Source organism: Camarhynchus parvulus, chromosome 4A (genome assembly GCF_901933205.1).
Source record: "Camarhynchus parvulus chromosome 4A, STF_HiC, whole genome shotgun sequence".
NCBI classification, from domain to species: Eukaryota; Metazoa; Chordata; class Aves; order Passeriformes; family Thraupidae; genus Camarhynchus; species Camarhynchus parvulus.
Window position 1 is genome coordinate 12,452,231 of NC_044600.1, and position 18,782 is coordinate 12,471,012.

Genomic DNA, 18,782 nt, shown 5'->3' on the forward strand with positions numbered 1-18,782 from the left:
AGGACAAAATGCTGTCCACAGAGACATTCATCCCACAGAGTAAAACATGGGAAGAGATAACCAGCTGAAAATCCCTAGCTAATAATAACAGAGGGAATGAGCACAGGTGCTGTCACAGCAGAGGGGGGTTGAGGGGGTGTACAGAGTAAAGCCACAAAGAACAGATGGACAGAACTCCTTCTTTTGGAGGGCAGGAAGATGAATCATACACACATCCAGGCCACTGGGCTTGGAGATGATGGAGGCACAGGCAGGAGCTGATGGAGATGCCTGCTGGGACACAGGGATCACAGGACAACTGCACGCTGCCAGTGTCTTCTGGAAACAAGGCTGGAGAAGCAACTGAAGGGAACATTCTTTACTCTTCATTTTAAGAGTCAGGGGAAATAGGTTTAAAAATAAGCAAACAGAATGCAATTTGGTGACAGTGATCATGGAATGAGAAAACCCACTGCTCCTGGAAGGGAAAATGAATAGCAAATAGAAGCAATAAACTTGAAAAAAGCCAGATTAAATAAACTCAGAGAATTTTAAATATTATCTCATGGGGAATGCACTCAGAGGAGCTGACAGTTCCTTAAAATAGTTCTATTAACAGCATGAGTGCAAATTATCCCAAAGCAGCAAAACCATTTGAAGTGTTGTAAGAAACCATCTTAGCTAAATCATGGACTCCTCCTCTCTGACCTCAAACACGAGGAAGGCACAGAAAGTTGAACCTAGGTCAGATTATTGAAGACCAGGAGGAAAGAAAAGAGAGTATAGGGCCCAAATCACAAAAGTCAAATGAAAATGCATTGGTGCAGAAAGGACAACAAGAAAACAGGATGTAATCATACATCATAAAGAGAGGAAGATGAGGAAAATGTGTTGGCCTTCTATTGAACAAGGCAGGGAAAGTTATTGACAGGTGATGCTGAAGAGGCTGAGGGCTTTAAGGTTTTTTCCTGCAATCTTTACCAAAAAGGTCGAATGGGAAACAGCAGTAGTGACAGAGGTAGAAACACAAGTGAAATCAGGGAAAGAACAGATTAAATAGCACTTAGATAAATCAGATCTTTCAAATTGGCTGGGTCAGTTACAATTCACCCTAAAGTACTCTACTGAACTACCTGAAGCAATGCCAGGGCCATGAGTGGTTTTCTTGGAGATCTTAGGGGATATGGGTGAATATCCACAAGACAGAAAAATAGAAGATAGTGTGTTTCCTTACACAGAGGGAAAAGATTGTTATGGGGAATTAAAGAGCAGTGAGTGAAGGTCAGTTTTTGGAAAAATATGGAAACAATCATATTATTTGTAACCGCTCAGGAAATAACAAGGAGATGAGTAACAGTTAGCATGGCTTTGTCAAGAACACAGATTTGTTAAACCAATTTAATTTCCTTCAGTGGGAATGGAGGAGAAACAACAGATAAATCTCAACTTTATTAAAGCTTTCCAGGATCAGCCTCCTCATGGTCATAAGTGAGCTAGGAAAAATAGTCTCCCTCTACCTACAAAATTCTCTCTAAAACTGGAAGTATGTTAAATACATTTCTGTAGGCATCTGCCCTGCATTTGCTCCTATGAAATACTTCTACTCCAGTCTTTTATGTTAGATCAGAATGACTTAGTTTCTGCACACAGTAAAAGTGAGAAGGGCTGCACAGGTGACACCAGGCCATTCTGAGGATGCTTGCTTAGAATACAATGTGATTTTTTCACAGCTGGAGCGGTGTAGGCAGTTTGTAGCAAGTCCTTTCAGCTTTAAAGAAGACACCAAACAGAAAAGATCTAGCAGAGAGCACTGAGAGTAGCCAGAGGCCCAGCAAACACAAGCTACAAGGAGAACTGGAAGGAACGCTCTCATATAGGCTGCGGAAAAGGCTGAGGAGGACTATATATGTAACACGCACTTAAAAGAGGAAAGGACTAAGTAGTCTTCCTTATCCAGTGGATAGGATAAGAAATATTGGGTTAAACAGGAGCACAGGAAATTTAGGTTAAACATTAGGAAACCCTGGGTAATAATATGGCTTGTTAAGCACTGGGAAAGATCGCCTGGGGAGGTCATAGAGCCGCCCTCCTTGGAAGGTTCCAAGAGTATGCGAGATGTACACTTAACAGAAGTTCTGCTTTTAAAGTTGTGGCAGACTTAGATGACCTCTAAAAAACCTACTTCCCTTTATAAGGGCTACTATTCCCCCAGTTTGAAAGGATAATTCCCTCTGGGGAAATGGATCTGTGCCTGGATGCTGGAATGGCACAGCAGCCCCGGGCCGCTCTCGGCGTCAGCGGCTCCGCAGGTGCGTCAGCGGTGCCTCAGCTCCAGCAGAGAGGTGATCCCTCCTGCAGGCACCTCTGTACCTGAACTCACTTCCCAGCACTTTCCTCAACCAGGAGCTCAGCTGGCAGCCTTTCCCCTGCCAAGGTGCAAACACAGCTGCCCAAGCTTTCACCATCCACTGTTCACACCTGTGGCAGCACTCAGGAATTGCTGCTGAAGGACACGCAGGGACTTCACTCAATGCTCTGTGTTTCCAGAGAAAACTGAACTGCTGGGCAAAAACACAGCCTGCACTCCATGCTCTAGCTAAGAATTCATTTCACAGAACAAAGTCCTGAACACTGAAGTCCAAGTTAGAGTCTCATGTAGCAGATCAGGTCCTACCCACTGCACCTCCTGCACCACAACCTGTGGGTAACACACACGCAGACAGAAAACACCAGATCATTCATTGGCCACTAGCCAAGAATTTATCCTACAACAAACGTGTTTCAACCCAGACCTAGCCATGTGCAGAATGCTCTGAATGACACTGCTGCTGAAACTTTCCAATAAAATGGTAACTAGAATATCTATCATTAAGCTCACAGTCACAAAGATATTAATGTTCCTAGCACCCCCAGCAGTCCCAGACATGTCACTCTATCTCTGCCCACTGAAGCCACAGTGCTGTAAAAAAGTCACAGCTCCCAGAAAATGAGGAAGTTAGTTTATCTGAACTTACACAGCATGAGATGACATCGCTAAAATGATAATAAAATTGGGGAAATCAGAAGACAGAGCTTGTCTGCTGTTTGAAAAGGCAAAGTGTACTAGAATTCTTGCATTCCCTTCCTGTACAAACACTGATCTCTATCTTAGGGTGTCAGTTGTAAAGGAGGTGTGATCTGTTACACAACACATTTCATTCAGTTAACAACACTTAGTTACATGCTAATAAAGCATGTCTTAAGAATACACCAAACTAATAATTTATTCACAATTTATTCTCCCATTCTCTTTAGCCTGGATTAGATTTGAGGCATAAAGAGGATCCATTAAGTATTTTGCTGTTTCAGTAGGTTTTTCTGGCATATTGGGCCAAGTTTCTCAAGCTTGTAGGAGGAAGGAGATAAAGCCACACAAGGCATGTGCATACTCACACACACACATAAACACAGAGCAGGGAATGAGATGATGTAGCCACTGGCAGGATGTGTCTGCTCTTGATTTCCCAGTGCCACCGAGCCCTTCCCTGGGTTACACAGTGGTTTTTTTCCATGTTGTTTTGTGTCTCAATGCCAGCACTGATTGTGGTGATTGATTGACTGAGCTGGTGCTGCAGGATTCAAAACAACAACCCTGGTGGCAGCAGCTCAGGGAAATGCAGAGAACACCGGGTTAATCCAAGGAGAGAAGAAACAACGCTGGTGATCTGCCAGCTCTGAGCATCCTACAATAAATTAGGAATAGCTATAATCATTGTTTTAAAATGAAAGATGCAAGCAGAGCCTGGCAGAAGCTTTTTAAGCACTCTGTGCTGGGCTTTAGCCTGTGGGCACCCACAGAAAAAGCCCTTTTCCCTTTCCATTGAGCTCTTCCTCACACATCTCATCCCACTCAGCCTCAGCAGGTGGGCTCACAAAAGCCATTCCCTCCCTCCCTTTGGGGTGCAGGGGCTTTCTCCCTGGCTGTCCCTGATGTGACCATCTGTTATTCACCTACACTGAGATGGAAGAGGTGCTCCTCACACAGCATCTCCTTCCCTCTGGCAGCAGTGTCCCTTTCCCTGGGGTCTCCCTCCTCCTCGCTGAGGATCAATGAAACCCTCTCACACTTCACACCTGCACCTCCTACCAGGGTAAAGGAGGTGGAGATTCTTTTCCAGAAGCAATGTTTCTCCTTGGGAAAAACCCCTAGATAATTCAAAGACCATCCTTGAGCTTTTTGCTGTTGTTACTTTTCCCCACCATCCCTTTATCTCCCGTGATCTCCTGTTCCTTCTCACTCCACTGCTGCTGCCTCTTAATTAAACATTTTAACACTGACCCTATTTTCACTTTATCTAACTCCCCTCTCACTCCCTTCAGCAGAGTCCCACCGACGTGGTCCCCATTATGTTTCTCCTCCCACTCAGCTCATAGTAGTAGCTACTTGTCTGTTTTCCTGATAGGAATTCAGCCTTCCCCTGGCTGCATTATGAAGATAAGCTGCTCCTGGTGACAAAGGAATCACTAATGGACGTGCCTGCTTTCCCATCCCAGGGACAGAGGCTGCTGCTGTCAGGAACTTTTTCCCTAGCACAAGTAGCTTTCCAGCATGCCCTGTAAAATAGAGCACATTTATGATTGCTGGCATACTCACAGGGTTCCCAGGCAGCTTTTTGCAGCACAGACTTTACAACTTGCATATAGATGGACCCAGACATGGCTCTGGTTTGAGACAATGGGAGATTTACTATTGCATGTATTTGCACCATGATTTGGTGGTTTTGTATAAACAAAATAGAAACAGAAAATAATTATTTGTTTGCCAACCCACTGAATGTAGGGAAGAAGCACAAAGTTTTATTCATCTGCAAGCTCAGCAGATGTCAGTGTATGAATGGCCTGATTTCAGTCTCATTTTTGGACTAATGAAGATTTAATATAGCTAACAGAACCATGAGGTAATTCTGGGTTTGAACAAAAAGTGATTCCATATCATCCCATAACTTGTCACGATAAAACATTAACTAACCCCATGAATTTTGTTGGTGGTGTTTTGTTAGAACAGCTTCTGAGGGGAGTGATAGTTCAGTCATTATTTGAATGTCTGCTATAGTGGAGTCTATCACCACTGAAAGCCCAGAATAATGGCCTGTGTTATTCTTTTGCATCTTTTTCTATACAGCTTTTGAGGGAGCTGTAATTGAAGAGAAATGAAAGGGCAGCCAACCAAGAGACAATACTGCAAGGATCAGTACTGGAATGTGAGACAACATAGTTTAAAAGCTGAAACTTTAAAACTCCTGCTACGTGTGTACTTTTGAAAAGGGTAACATCAATAGCAAAAAAAAAAAAAAAAAAAAAAAACCACAGCTATTTTCTCCTGATTAAGAAATAACCAAACTACTTTTTAAAAAAATTTTTGTTTATAATCTGGTGGCCTCCTATGAGGGCATGAAAAAAAGGATTAATGCCTTCACTGGGTACCTATTTTTTACTGCTGTTCTCTTTAGAAAATGTGATTAACTAAAAAGGTGAAAAAGAGACCCATGGAATAAAGATATGAGAATACCAAGGCAGGGTGTTATGAATCAGGGACCCTGCAGCAATTTACAAAAAGCCTTGCAAAATATAAACTGCTACTTAGCATCAAGTCCTGTGTCAACTGGGTCTCCAGTGATGTCAGTGTTGTACCCCCTGCTGAAAGCATTCCTGGTGCTTACAGAGAGCTGAAACACCACAGACAGCATTTTCCATACTTAAGGTTCAAACTCCAGTACTTAGAGGATTGCAAGAGGATCACCATTGTGCACTGACTGACGCACCAAGCTTAAATTTTCCTCCTGTTTCTACAAATATGAGAAGTAGAAGCTCTTTAGCAACCTGGTGTAAAGCTACTGAAGCCATTTTAAAGCCACTAGAGTCAGTGAGAATCTTTACATCTGTCTCTTGCGCTCTTGGATTCTCCAAACACTTATGTGTGTACTTAATGTTCACATGAACAATCCCACTGGAGAAATTGTTTGTCTTAAACTCAGAATAGGGCCAAGTTTAAGATGGCTTTAGCTAAATGTGGCCAGGGTAAGCCCAGACATAAGCCTTTCCCTACTCAAGCCAATTCAGCCATGCTCTCAATTTCTAAAATTATCTGTGCATCTGAAGATATTTGGGATATCTTTGTGCTTAAGACTTAAAATGATACAGTAAGGGACTGAATTTGTTCAAAATAAGCTGGATCCCAAACACTAGAGTTTGGGTGTCTAGGAGTCACTAGATCATAAACATAAGAATACTGAGGCTGTTTCAAGCTGCAATAAGCAATGTTTCCTCCAGTGTACACCCCAAAAAGATTAAGTTTATGTTGCTTTTAATGATGAAGAGTTTAACAAAGCATAATTTGGAACCAGTTTTCAGTACTCCTGCCAAACTCTGAGTAAAACATCATTTACCTCCTAAGTGAACATTTTTTCTGGCAGTTTTGTATGAATTAAACATTTTGGTCATTTAAAGGAAAAATGTTAAAAATCTGGAGTGTTCTTAAAAATAGCAGATCAGTACACTTGAAATATCTTTTCTGATTTTAGGGAACTCCCCCATGCATGTAACGTGCTATGAAAACCAGAGCTATTTTGCACAAATTTCAGAGCAAGCTTATGAAAATAGTATAATGAGGCAAAGTGCTCAGCAATGCCAGAGCATGGGGACCACAATGCTGTAATAGATGATATCAGGATGATGGCAAAATAATGTCACTGCAATCACTGGAGACTACATTACTATGTCAAGATGATGGCAAAATGATTTTGACGCAAGTCTATTGAAACTCTGCTAAAATATCCAGATGATTGCAACATATCAGGCAAATGCCCCAGAGGCAGTGACTGATAAATTTGTGTTAAAGTATTTCAAAGACACCACTCTAATCTATGTTATATAGGCAAGATCCTGGTCTGCTAATGCTTTAGTCTGACACCACCAACACTGGCCAAGGCTCTCAAAAGGAAGCTTTGCCTTTTGGTGAGAAGTTCTGATGATCCCAGGCCATTCCAGGATACAGAGTTCTTTGGCCTTCTGTGCAGGCACAGCTATAGCTTGAGATTGCCATAGCTGAAAAAACAAGTCTACTTCAAATGTGGCCTCATCTGAGGTGAGCAGTTCTAGGAGTTTATGGTGTGGAGAGGCAAACTGTGCCCTGGTGGTCCAGATGTGGAAATATCAGGTGATAACTAAGAATCACAGCCAAAACAAGGAGAAAGCTTTCCCATTGTGGAGAATGGTAAACATGTCACAGGTAACAGAGAGCTAAAGCAGCTTTAGCATCTTCTCCCCATATAAAGTAACAAGTTAATCAGCAAGGGATGCTGCCTTAGATGAACTCATCATTTACCCAAAGGGGCTAATTTTTTTGCAGCAGTAAGAGACGGTTCCTGAGAGTCACAGCAGAGTTCATGGACATTGAAAGGAGTTAGCTGTGGAGACCCTGATGGAAGCAGAGCAGATTACACTGAAGAACTGTATCAATAACAAGTAATGATGTCTTCTCCTTTTATGCAAGAAAATCTTGCAGAACATCAGCCAGCACTGCTCCCTGCTCTGCCAGGGCTGCCAGTCCCTGAGTTTGAAGAGCAGCATGCTCAGCAGGAATGGTTCGTACTGACTGCAGGACTGAGCCCTCAGAAGATTGTTACAGCAATTAGTGCAGAAGCAGCAACATTCCTGCTATCAGAACTAACAAGAAGCTGCAAGAGCTATTTCAACAGAAATAGTCAAAGCTGCTCTAATTATATGTTCTTTGCATAGGCTGGCAAGTATGATGATTTTAGAAACTGGGTTATTCAAGCTTCTGAGGTTACAAATGCTGCTGTGCCAGCTCCACCCACTAAGTAAAAGGTTGCAGGCTGCAGTCAGCTCTGGCTCCTTCAGTGCAGCCACAGCCATGGGCAGCTTAGAAGGGGAAATAAGGCTGTTCAAAGGACAGCCAGGCGTGTTTAGGAGGTGGCCTTGCTGGACTTTCGGTTCTACCACAGGTATATTTCAACAGTGGTGAAAAGTGTTTCCTGCCATTTTCTAGGGAAAGAGGCCTTTACTGCTTGTTTTCTAATCTTGCTGCTCTGACCCACTTGCTCCTCACCTCCAGCTGACAGTGCTGGGCTGGCCATCACATTCAGCTGTGCCCTGGATCTTGGGCTCATCGTGTCTACTGTGAACAGATGGAGCTTGGGGTTCCTGCAAATCCCATCTGCTCCAGCAGCAGCCAATATTAGTAGTCCTTTAAGAAGAAGCCTAGGTCCTTCCAGAAGCCCCAGTCATCTTTCTTGCTTTGCACTGTCACTTACTGGGGCAGATGGACCAGTGAAAGATGGCAGAACTGTCAGCAGCACTCCCAGAACTGGGGGCACCTCATCTTTCCAAAGGAATATGAGCAGGGTCCTTCAGGCCTTGCTCTGCAAATGTGGACTTATGGCCACCTCTGCTAGAAAGCTGCCTCACCACAGTGCAAATCCAGCTGCAGGAGTACCTGTACCTTATGGGTTAAATGTGCAAAGGAGGCTGATGAAAATACAGGGGTTTGCACAACACAGTTCACAGCCTTAGTTGACCCCTGTATACCTTTTTTGGCTCAGATTTAAATACCCAATCCTAATTTAAGAATTTTTATTGTTCCAGGGCTAAGTTATGTGAAGACCTACATTCAGGCACATCTCTCCATGCAGCTACACTCACAAAAGAAACCACATCCAGGAATTCTGTCACTCCCGAAACTCCAAGAACAGGGAGAACAAGTACCCTGTGGGAGTTGAGATTCAACTGGAACCCAGCCTGCCTCAATTCAGCTTTTCTGCTCAGAAAAGAGGTGAGAGATGAAGGGAGAGAAGGGGAGCACAGACAGCAGGAGTCCCTTTGCATGCAGCTCTTCAGGTGAGAGGTTTGCCCATGTTTATGCCACAGGCTCGGGCTCGGCTGGAAGATACAGGAGCACATTCCCATTTCAGATCCCTGCCTCAGCTTCTTGCTAGCTCCTGTCAAGGGTGACCCAGCCACTCACCACCATCCCTCCCCATTTCCCAGGAAGGATCCTGGCTGCCTGGGCACCAGGGAATTTGATTTGCACACCCAGGGATCTTGGACCCCCAGGGAACTCTCCCAGACCATTCGGTCTCGATGCAGCCCCACACAGGTGAATTATAAACCCCAGGTTAGAATGCCTGGTCCTGTAAAAATGGCACAAAGGAACAGGTTTTGCTTTATGTGACCAGAAGAAAACCCTCCCTCACTACAGGGATAAAGCCAAGTGGAAGTGATTTCTGTGCCTTTCCAATCTCATTAGGGATTTTAACTGGGAACAAAGGGGTATTTGGGATGCTTTGCTTCAGTGATCTTCCACTTCATGTAAACTCCATTCCAGTGGTGGAGAATGGAGTGATCTCGCAATCATTTGTTAAGGCATCCAGAGTCTGTCAGTATAGATTGATCAGCATATAAGAGGCTATAGCTGCATCTTTGACATCTTCCCCATTCTCTATTGCTGAGCACAATTGTGCTTTAACATCTTTTACATTAGAATCTGGTAGAAATACAGATTGTTTTGTTTCCTATCAAGACAAAATTCTGCTTTCAATAGCACTAGCTGAATACAGAATAATGCCATTAAATTGAGTGTAGATGGCTACTAAATTATTTGGCCTTCAAACATGCTAGTCAGTGGTTGAAATACAGGCATCTCTCCTGGAGTCACTGTGACAGTAGCAGCAAGCAACTGGAATGTGAATACTGTTCTTTCAGCATGAAACTAGCTGTTGTGGCTCAATTATTTCCTTTATTTTTCTACTGTCACTAATATAAATCAATACTTTTCCATCTGCTGCCATTTCTAGACTTGAACCATGTATTGCCTTCCTAACCATTATGCAACCTCTTGACAGAAACCCATTATAAACCTTTCAATTTATTCTGCAGCACAGCTCTGCTAGTGATATTTACATCTATAACACGCACATCTCATACTCTTTTCTTTCTTGAAGCCTCTTTTATTGCACCACATTTTCACACTGTCCTCACTTCAGCCTCTAGCCAAGGCAAACACAGACAAAAGTATACTTCTTAAACATATTTCCGTTTTAACTGCAGACTTCAGTATTTCCAGTGAGAGGATCATAAAGAGCTGTCAACAGAAAAGGGAGTCAATTTCAATTTTTAGTACAGGAGGCTTGTTAAAGATCACAGCACTGTAGTGGATGTTGAGCTGTTCCACTCAGCGTATAAAGCTGCCCCTTAGATGTGCAAGACTCAGGCACCCGCCCCAGCTGCTGATCCCCTACTTGTGCCCATCAGACACCCTCTCTTTCCCAACAAACACATCCATACATTAGTTGCTCTTTTCCAGCAAACACATCTATACAGTAGTTTCCCAGCACAGAAGCAGCAGCCTGACAGGACCTCTGTCTTTGGTGGCAGGACATGACAGGTTTCACTGCTGATCTAACAGGACCATACTTGTTCAAAGTCCCACCTGCCTTCCTGACAGACCTACTCACAGTGTCTGCTGGTCTCGAAGTAAGGCAGGTGGTAACTACAGAAGCAAGAGTCTTCCCAAAGTAGAACATGAAGTAATTTCCCTATTCATATACATATATATATATGTATATATATTTCCCCCTCAGGCTAACTGCTATCTTGTCTTGAAATAACACTGCTTAGCCCACAGCCATCTTCAACAGCAACACACAAGAATGAGAACACTCCTTGCTGGACCAGGCACTGGCTAGTTTGGTGTAACATCAGACCAACAGTCAATTCACAGCAATTTTGGAAATGTTTTTAACAAGGTTACTCGGGAAGGAGCTTAAAATGATAAAAAACAAGTAAGTGGAACCCCACATATTGCCTTGGTGAAACCCCCAAATGTGCTGCACACTGGCAGTAGGCATGGCTCCAAGAGAACAGGGACTGTCAGCCACAGCTGTGACCTGGCAGGAAGATGAGAGCTGCCACTGTGGATCACACCTGCTGTCCCTGTACTCTGGTACCATGGGCCACAGGAGTGTGCCTGTAATGGCTGATTATAGAAAAGCCTGCCCTAGAGGGAAATATTTCCTTAAGTCTCATCAGTCACTACTTATGCTGTGAATCATAAACATTTAAATCTCTTAAGATTTTTATTCTGGTTAACATCAGTATAGATAAGCTCATGACCTGTTTCTGAACATTTAATTGTTCTTTCTTCAATACTGCTAAGGTCTCTATATTTTATTTCTCACACAGGCAGAAAAACAATGCTTTGTTTGTGAGTATGAAGTCTGAGTAACTTTACTCACTGGTGATGTCTTGTGCAAGCAAGACCCAGCATTGCAGGCAGATGGAGGAGAGGCTCCCAGCCACTAAACAGGAACAGTATGCCGGAAAATTAGGAAAAAAAAATCCCTATCTTGAAAGAAAATTATCTTTCCATATCTTGCATGGCTTTTGGCTTTGTTATTATGAAAGATGTCTTGAGAATTCCCTGATGCACCTTTTGTATTAGATTCATTGTTTTACATATCACTATTCTGTCAGACCTAATTTGCCCATTTCCTGAAGTGTTCTAAAAATCAGTTTTCCTCAAATATTTCCATGTGTTCTTAATGAAAGAAAACTTCATTTTCAAACAAAGTACAGCCCCACTCACTGTATTCACTGCTGCTCAGTGGCTTAGCCACAGCTACACCCTTAGCTAACTTGTCAGTGTTAGTCAGGACCTAGCCAAGAACAGCCTCCCCTCCTGTGTGCTCTGCAGCATTGTTCCAGTTGTGATCACTGAAGGGTTTAAGAACTTGCCCTGGCACATCTGACCAGTTTATAAGAGGGAAGCTGCTCTCACCACTTATTACTGTGTTACTTAGGGGTTTGGGCTTTTTTTGCCTCTTTGATCTCCCTCAACATTTTAGTCACAACATTTTCTTAGGCCAAAGAAATAAATATGACTTTATTTATGTAACAGTATTCTCATTGACTTGGGATTTTTCTGTCTCGTGTTTATAGCATAGTTCAGTTCACACAAAAATGTAACCTGTACACAAACCCTTGGCTATGGCACTGGTTGCTCTGCTGATGAGCTTGTCTGCTCTTCATAAGCACTTTACACCTTGGCACCATGGCTTGGCACTTGGTCCTATTTCAGTGGTGTGTTCACAAAGGAAACAGGACTGTACATAACATGATAGCAGAGCTACCCAAAGAATTATTAGGGCTGAGGTATCTGGTTGCAAGCAGGAACATGACTAAGAAATGAGATAATAATTTTGGTGTATTTGTGACTGTGCTGATAATCACACAGAGCTACTGAGAGCATCCTATGTCTACCAAAAAGGTGAAATCCTGGTTCTAATGAAGTAAAACAACAGAAGTCCCAAGCACCAGAGTAAAATCAGCCACAGCTGCCCGCTCATGCACTTAATAGGTAGTGTGCCTTCTCTCCTGAAAAACCTGCCTCTCGAGTATTTATAAAGCATTACATGGTGTCAGAAGTTATCTTAAGCCAGAGATGGAGCAATTACTTCCCCCAAGTCTGCTGGCTTTATGAGGGAAGGGTGCAGAAAAATGGTGTCAGCTTAGCAACGTTTTGAAATACTCTTCTCTGCCATGGGGACTGTAGGGGAATTAGCTGAAGGGCAAGTGGTGATACTGCTTGGGGCACGGGGTGCTCAGCAGCCCCTTAAGTACACGGTGGGACGGGAGAAAAACAATTTAACACAGCATTAGGTGCTAAATAAAAACCTTACAGTGATTGGGAAGATCAGTCACATTAACTTGCACTGACGTCCCAATGCAGAAGGATCAGGTTCAAAATCAGTGGGATATGCTGGGGTGTGCCATCCATACATAAGCATCACAGAGGTACACACAAAGAAGGCAATCACATACACATTAATTTCAAATATTTCAATCCTTCTACTGCCAAAATAGAGTGCCAGAGCGGCAAACATATAAGCTGAGGTTTTCAGTCACAATCTGGTTTCTTTGTGCCTTTACTATAGGAAACAGGCTACAGCAGCTGGTGTAACCCCATAGGCAGCAGGTTTACCTAGTTCTGCTTTGGGTAGAGCTGACACGTTTGGCTTTCCCTCATTCCTTATATTTTACCCGTCACATTTCCCCAGCCAAACGTGCCCCACTCGCTCGTGTTGACAGTGACCCCGCAGAGACTCCCAGCTTGGCTGGAGCCGCGATGAACTTTCTGCTTCTCCTCACTGGGTGTGCCCGGTCCTGCTGGGGATAAAACGGCGCATTCAGCTGCTGCTCACCACAAGGAATAAATAAAGCCAGGAAGGAACTGGAGGCAGGCGGGAGAGACGTCGGTAGCGGTGACGTCCGCGCTGTTTGGCCCCGCTCGGGGCTGGCCCAGCGCCCGCCGCTCCCCGCGCGTTCCCGGCGCATCAGCCCCGGACGGGCCCAGCGGGGCCGCGCTCCGGCCCTGCCCGGGGACACGGGGCAGCCCCCGCCTCCCCGCCCGGGGACACAGCCCCTCGCCTCCTGCCCGGGGCAGGGGCAGCCCCCCGCCATCCCTGCCCGGGGGGACACGGGGCAGCCCCCCGCCATCCCTGCCCGGGGACAGGGACCCGGGCCTGCACAAACTTACATCTGCGGATGTCTGCGGGGGAAGGGCACTCCTCTGCCGGGGGACACGGGGCAGCCCCTCGCCATCCCTGCCCGGGGACACGGGGCAGCCCCTCGCCATCCCTGCCCGGGGGGACACGGGGCAGCCCCCCCCCCTGCCCGGGGGACACGGGCTGCTGGGGGGCCTCCCTCCTGGGGAGCCCCCCGCCGCTGCTGGCCTGAGAAGCAGCTGTGCCACTGTGGTGCCTCATCGCTGCTGTGCCACCAGCTAATCCCGATCTGTGGAACCCAGAGGATTTTCTTTTTCCTTTCCTTTTTTTTTCTTTTTAAGAGGAAAAAACCCAGGAGAGAGTTTCCCAGAGCCAGGCTAGCAAGCCAGCACCATAGTCCTGAATTAGCACCACTGGAGCAGAGCAATTCCCAGTATCAGCTGGGAAAGGGCAGGAGCAAGTGAGCGAAGCAGGCATAGGGGAACGTTTAATAGAGAGCCTATCTAAATAAGCGCCATGTGCTGCTGCCAGGAGCCCAGCTGTCAGCAGCACCTTTCACCTGAGCCCGCGCCTCCCGAGCCAGCTGGAGGAGGATGTGTGTGTAGGCAGCTCCCGATGCCATTCAGGGAGCCGAGCTCCATGAGCTGCTGCCTCCCACCAAGCGCTCAGTGGCCGGGTGGCAACAAAGGATGGGGCTGAGGGGGAAGGGCGCTGGTGACAGGGATCTGCGGCGGCTTTCATGTACACTGCTTCACCTCTGAGCCACCCGAGGTGTCACCTGAGGTAAGGCACAGTGAACACTGAGCTCAGCTTACCGGCCACAGGTGCTTTTGATAGCTCAAGGCTGCCCATGCTCGGCCCAGCTCGCCCTTTACGGGCACAGCCAGAGGTTCCTCACATTGCTGGGGCACAGCCCAGCAGCGAAGGCGCAGAGCAGACAGCCACGAAACCACCCTCGTGAGGCACGTCTGTCTCATCTCTTTGAAGCTGGACAGATTTCAGAATGACTCAATAAAAGTTACAATTAACAGTATTGAAAAAGATACTTTAAGGAAGGCAATTTGAGATAATTCAGCCTGAGACCATACTAGCCTTCCCTGGGGAAAAAAACCGAAATCACTATGGAGGAAAATGAACATATTTAAAACACTGCAAAAGTGTTTTGCCACACAAATTGAGGAAGGAATTGATCACTAATACCTGGATTCACAACCTGATTTTCTATTTGAAAATTTCTAGATTTCATGATGTCCTTAAACAAGTGCCTAACTGATTCAGTATTCTAGTTTGCATTCCAAAAAAACCCACAAAACAAGATACCATGTGAAACAACTTATGTTTATATGTTCTTCCATGGCTTAAAAAAAATCTGGCACACAGTTTTCTATGACATTGTTCAAAGCAGTGTTTTATATAATCGCTGTATTTCAAAGGCAAACGAAACTGAAAACTTGATAAGAAAATGAGAAGTGGAATGTTTAACTTCAAAGAGAAATAAAACCTCACTTCCTACTTCTGCCCCACTGTTCTACATTGCAATTAAATGTGAAGTTTCATACACAGTGCTGTGATTTATCACTAGTCAGAATGTAGAAGCTAGCTTCTGCTTTAATAAATACTGCCCAGCCTGTGATGCCCAACTGTGAATATATTTTACATACACACTCAAGAAAAAGACACGAATGAAACTTCAAGAAGGTAAGGACCAGGCATTAAGAAACAGCAGGTTAAAACAGCCCAAGGCTTCCATCAAACTTCCATTTTTTGGTTAATTTCTTAAAGTGCTAAGCCAAAGAATGAAAGTACAACTCCAAGGCTAGAGCAAAGGAATCAGTAGGGAAAACCACATCAGTAATCAACAATATAGAAACTATTCTATGGGGTTAAATTACTGTTTTCAGGAATCAACATCCTATATGCTCCTCTGTTTTGAGTTACTGGAAATTAAACCACAAACAACCAAAAAAACCTGACATCAGAAAAATCATCTTTTTTGTCCCTGCTGCCCAAGCCCCACCAAGGACCAGAGGGAAGCAGGATGGTGCTCAGAGAGCTCAGCTAAAGCCCTGGGCTCACCAGGGTCTGTTACCCTCGCAGTGGGAATCCCAGGGTGGAGCGAGTGGGAGCAGGAGCCCAGCTGGGAGCTGGATTTCCTGACTGCTCCAGCGCCTTTCATCCAGGGCTTGTGGCAACTCCACAATTAAGAGCTTAATGCACGTAAGATATACTTTGCAAGCAAAACATTATTCATTAACAAATCTGATTAAACTGCTAATGCAGTGAGCGCTAGCACAAGTTCAGAAAGACAAATAGTCTCAGTGGTGCAGTGTTTGTGAGGAACATTACCTGTAAATGGATTTTAACTATTTAAATTGGCTTCTGTTCAGGAACTATGAAAAGACACAATGTAGCACAGAACACTTCATTTAGCTTACTGGGCTTAATGTGAGGAGGGAAAAACCTAAAGAATAAGGTTTCTGACTTCAGAACACTAATATGTGTAATTCTGCAAAGATATCTGTGTCATAATCCTGGACTAAAAAAAAAGCAAACCCAAATAAAAATAATAAATAAATAAATTCCCCCAGCAGCACTTCACCGATTATTAAAGATTTGTTGGTGAATGGTTTCTTACTGTGTGTAGAACATTTAAAACCCATTCCATATAGACTAAATCATGTTCAAATCCTGGATTCCACAAATGTACACTGTGCTTTGCTGCTGCACTAGTAAAACTCTTCAGCTTTCATCCCTTTATAAGCCTTCTGATATTTCAGATCATGGAGGCAAGTTGTTACAGGAGAATTTTAGCTTTTATCTTTTTAGTAAAGGTATATTTTCATCATTTTGGCAGAACTAAAAAAAGTTCCCACTGGCCACGACAGACATCTGATGGCTTTCCATCCTTTCTCACACCTGTTTTCCCCCAGTTTTTTTCAGAAGCCTGATATCAAATCCTGTAAGGAAGTATCTCAGGCTGATACATGCAAATAAGCTGTAATAGTTACTCCTGTTGATTGTGCTCCTGCTAAAGACAGGTCCATTGTGAGGCTTTCAGAAGAAGCTGCCCCACTGCAGGCAGACACCGAGCCCGTATGTGCAGCTGCGGGGAGCGCTGGGCGAGTGTGGCAGCCCGAGGTGAGGGATGGCTCGGAAGGATTCCCGGCGCTGCCTTCCTTTGATCCCTCTCTTAGAGGTGGTAGGTGCACGGCTTTGACCTACTGAACTGAGCTATGCTAATGTGGCCACAACACTGCAGTAATTATTTAATCGTAAGACCCAGAGCTCCAATTGCTTCCGTACAATAGCAGCCTACCAAAATGCGTATTCCTGTGTAACCTGAAAAATGAATAGTTTAAAAAACTCTAGGTGGTTTTTTTTACTCTTCTGATTGATCTTTTATTTCATTCTCTAAAACTCAAGATAAGCCTCAACTCAAAAGATCTGAGACCAATAGGAGTTTTGAGTAAATCAGAGCTATAAGATTTGGCCCACGGTTTCTAGAACTACTCCTGCAGCCTGAGAAACATTGCTAGTCAAATCCCCCAGTGATAACAAGCTGTGTACACACACTGTTTACAGTGGCCTGATATAAACTTTACATTATAAACTCAGCACCTTTTCCTCTTATAGCAGCCTGTTTCATATGTTCAAATCTTGTTTGATGGCAGTCACAAAACCAAGCAGTTTGCAATTTCTGAAACATCCAGGGAGATAGAAATCAAATGGTGCTCAAGCTAGTTAATTAAAACATTTCAGAATCTTTCACCTGCGGAGTCAAGCTGTTTTGTTAAGAGAAGAATTGAGAGACTAACAGAGCAGGTGCTGCCGCAAGCACAGATTGCCAGAGAAAATCACTTTATAGAAGCCCATCAGAAGTAGTCTGACTACAGGATCTAATAGAGAGGGCAGTGTATGCTCATTGCTTCTCATTACCTGATTGTGAAATCTTTAGTTTAAGAGAGCTCTTATTGAAGTCAATGGGGATTTTCCCAGAGTCAGACTGCAGGATTGGGACCACACTGTGCCATTATGGTAGATATCACAAAGACCAGGCTGCCTGTATTAGAGTTTTCAATGGCAGCATCTGATCTGAAGCCAAATGAATTTAATAGAACACTTTCCATTGATTTCTTTGCAGATCAGTCCAGGGGAAGAGTCACCCAATAGCTGAAATAGTAGAATGAAGCATCCTTGAAGTTGTTTAACAGGTTGTGAATATATATATATATATATATATATATATATATATATATATCTCTCCCTCAAGTTAAAAAATAGAACAGTTATTAAGGACTATGAAATGATAGTGCAGAAAGGAAAAACACCTAAGCTGCAATCAACTGGAATGATGTGCATCCTGCTTGGTATTTCAGGGCATCATTTATTGATTTTTAATGGAAAAGAATGTTAAAAGGTCAGAAGCAAACATCTGCACACCACTGCACATCTGAACAGTACCAATGAAGTCAATGATGCTTGATCCATTTGTGCAGAAAGACTAAGGCCAATGCTTACAACACCAAACGTCCAAGACCTGTCCTGCTGGGAGGTCTCTTGAGCCCTGGCTCTGGAGGACTCCCTTGAAATCATTGCCAGTGTATGCAAGCAAGAGTATTTGCCTCAAGCAGCAATTTGCAGGACACAAACCTTAATCTGTGTGATCTTTGGGGCAGAGGGGGTAATGTATCTGCATTTATATGGATCCCCCAGTCCTACCTAGGATGGTAGGTAACAGCATAAAAGCACAGTGCTTCTTTCCAGAAAAACTAAGAGAAGGGAAACTAGAGGATATTTTAAAGGACTTTTCTGAAAACATTTACTTCAGGAAGAAACCTTCCCAAACCCTTGTATTCCTACTAGGCTTTTAAAATGCAATCCCACCTTCCTACTCATCCCAATAAAAGCTATAACCAAAATAAGGCATTTTTACTGAGTTGAACATTGTTTCTCCCAGTGAACTAATCCCCTTCTGGAAGTTCATCTTTGCTAGGACAGATGTGTTACCTCTTTTCCATTGGTGCAGCTTTGTGTTAGCAGTTACCTTTGTGTTGCCTCAGAAGACAAGAACATGGACTTTACAGGGGCTAGAAAAGAGAGATATTCAGAAAGAACAAGTGGCAGAAAGATGGATGTGCAGTAATGAAGCGTCTTTTTTCAACTTATCTCTGTTTACTCCCGTGAATGAGCCCAAACCAGTAGTGTTCTCCTAGTCTCAACTGTACTGCTTGATATACATGTGTG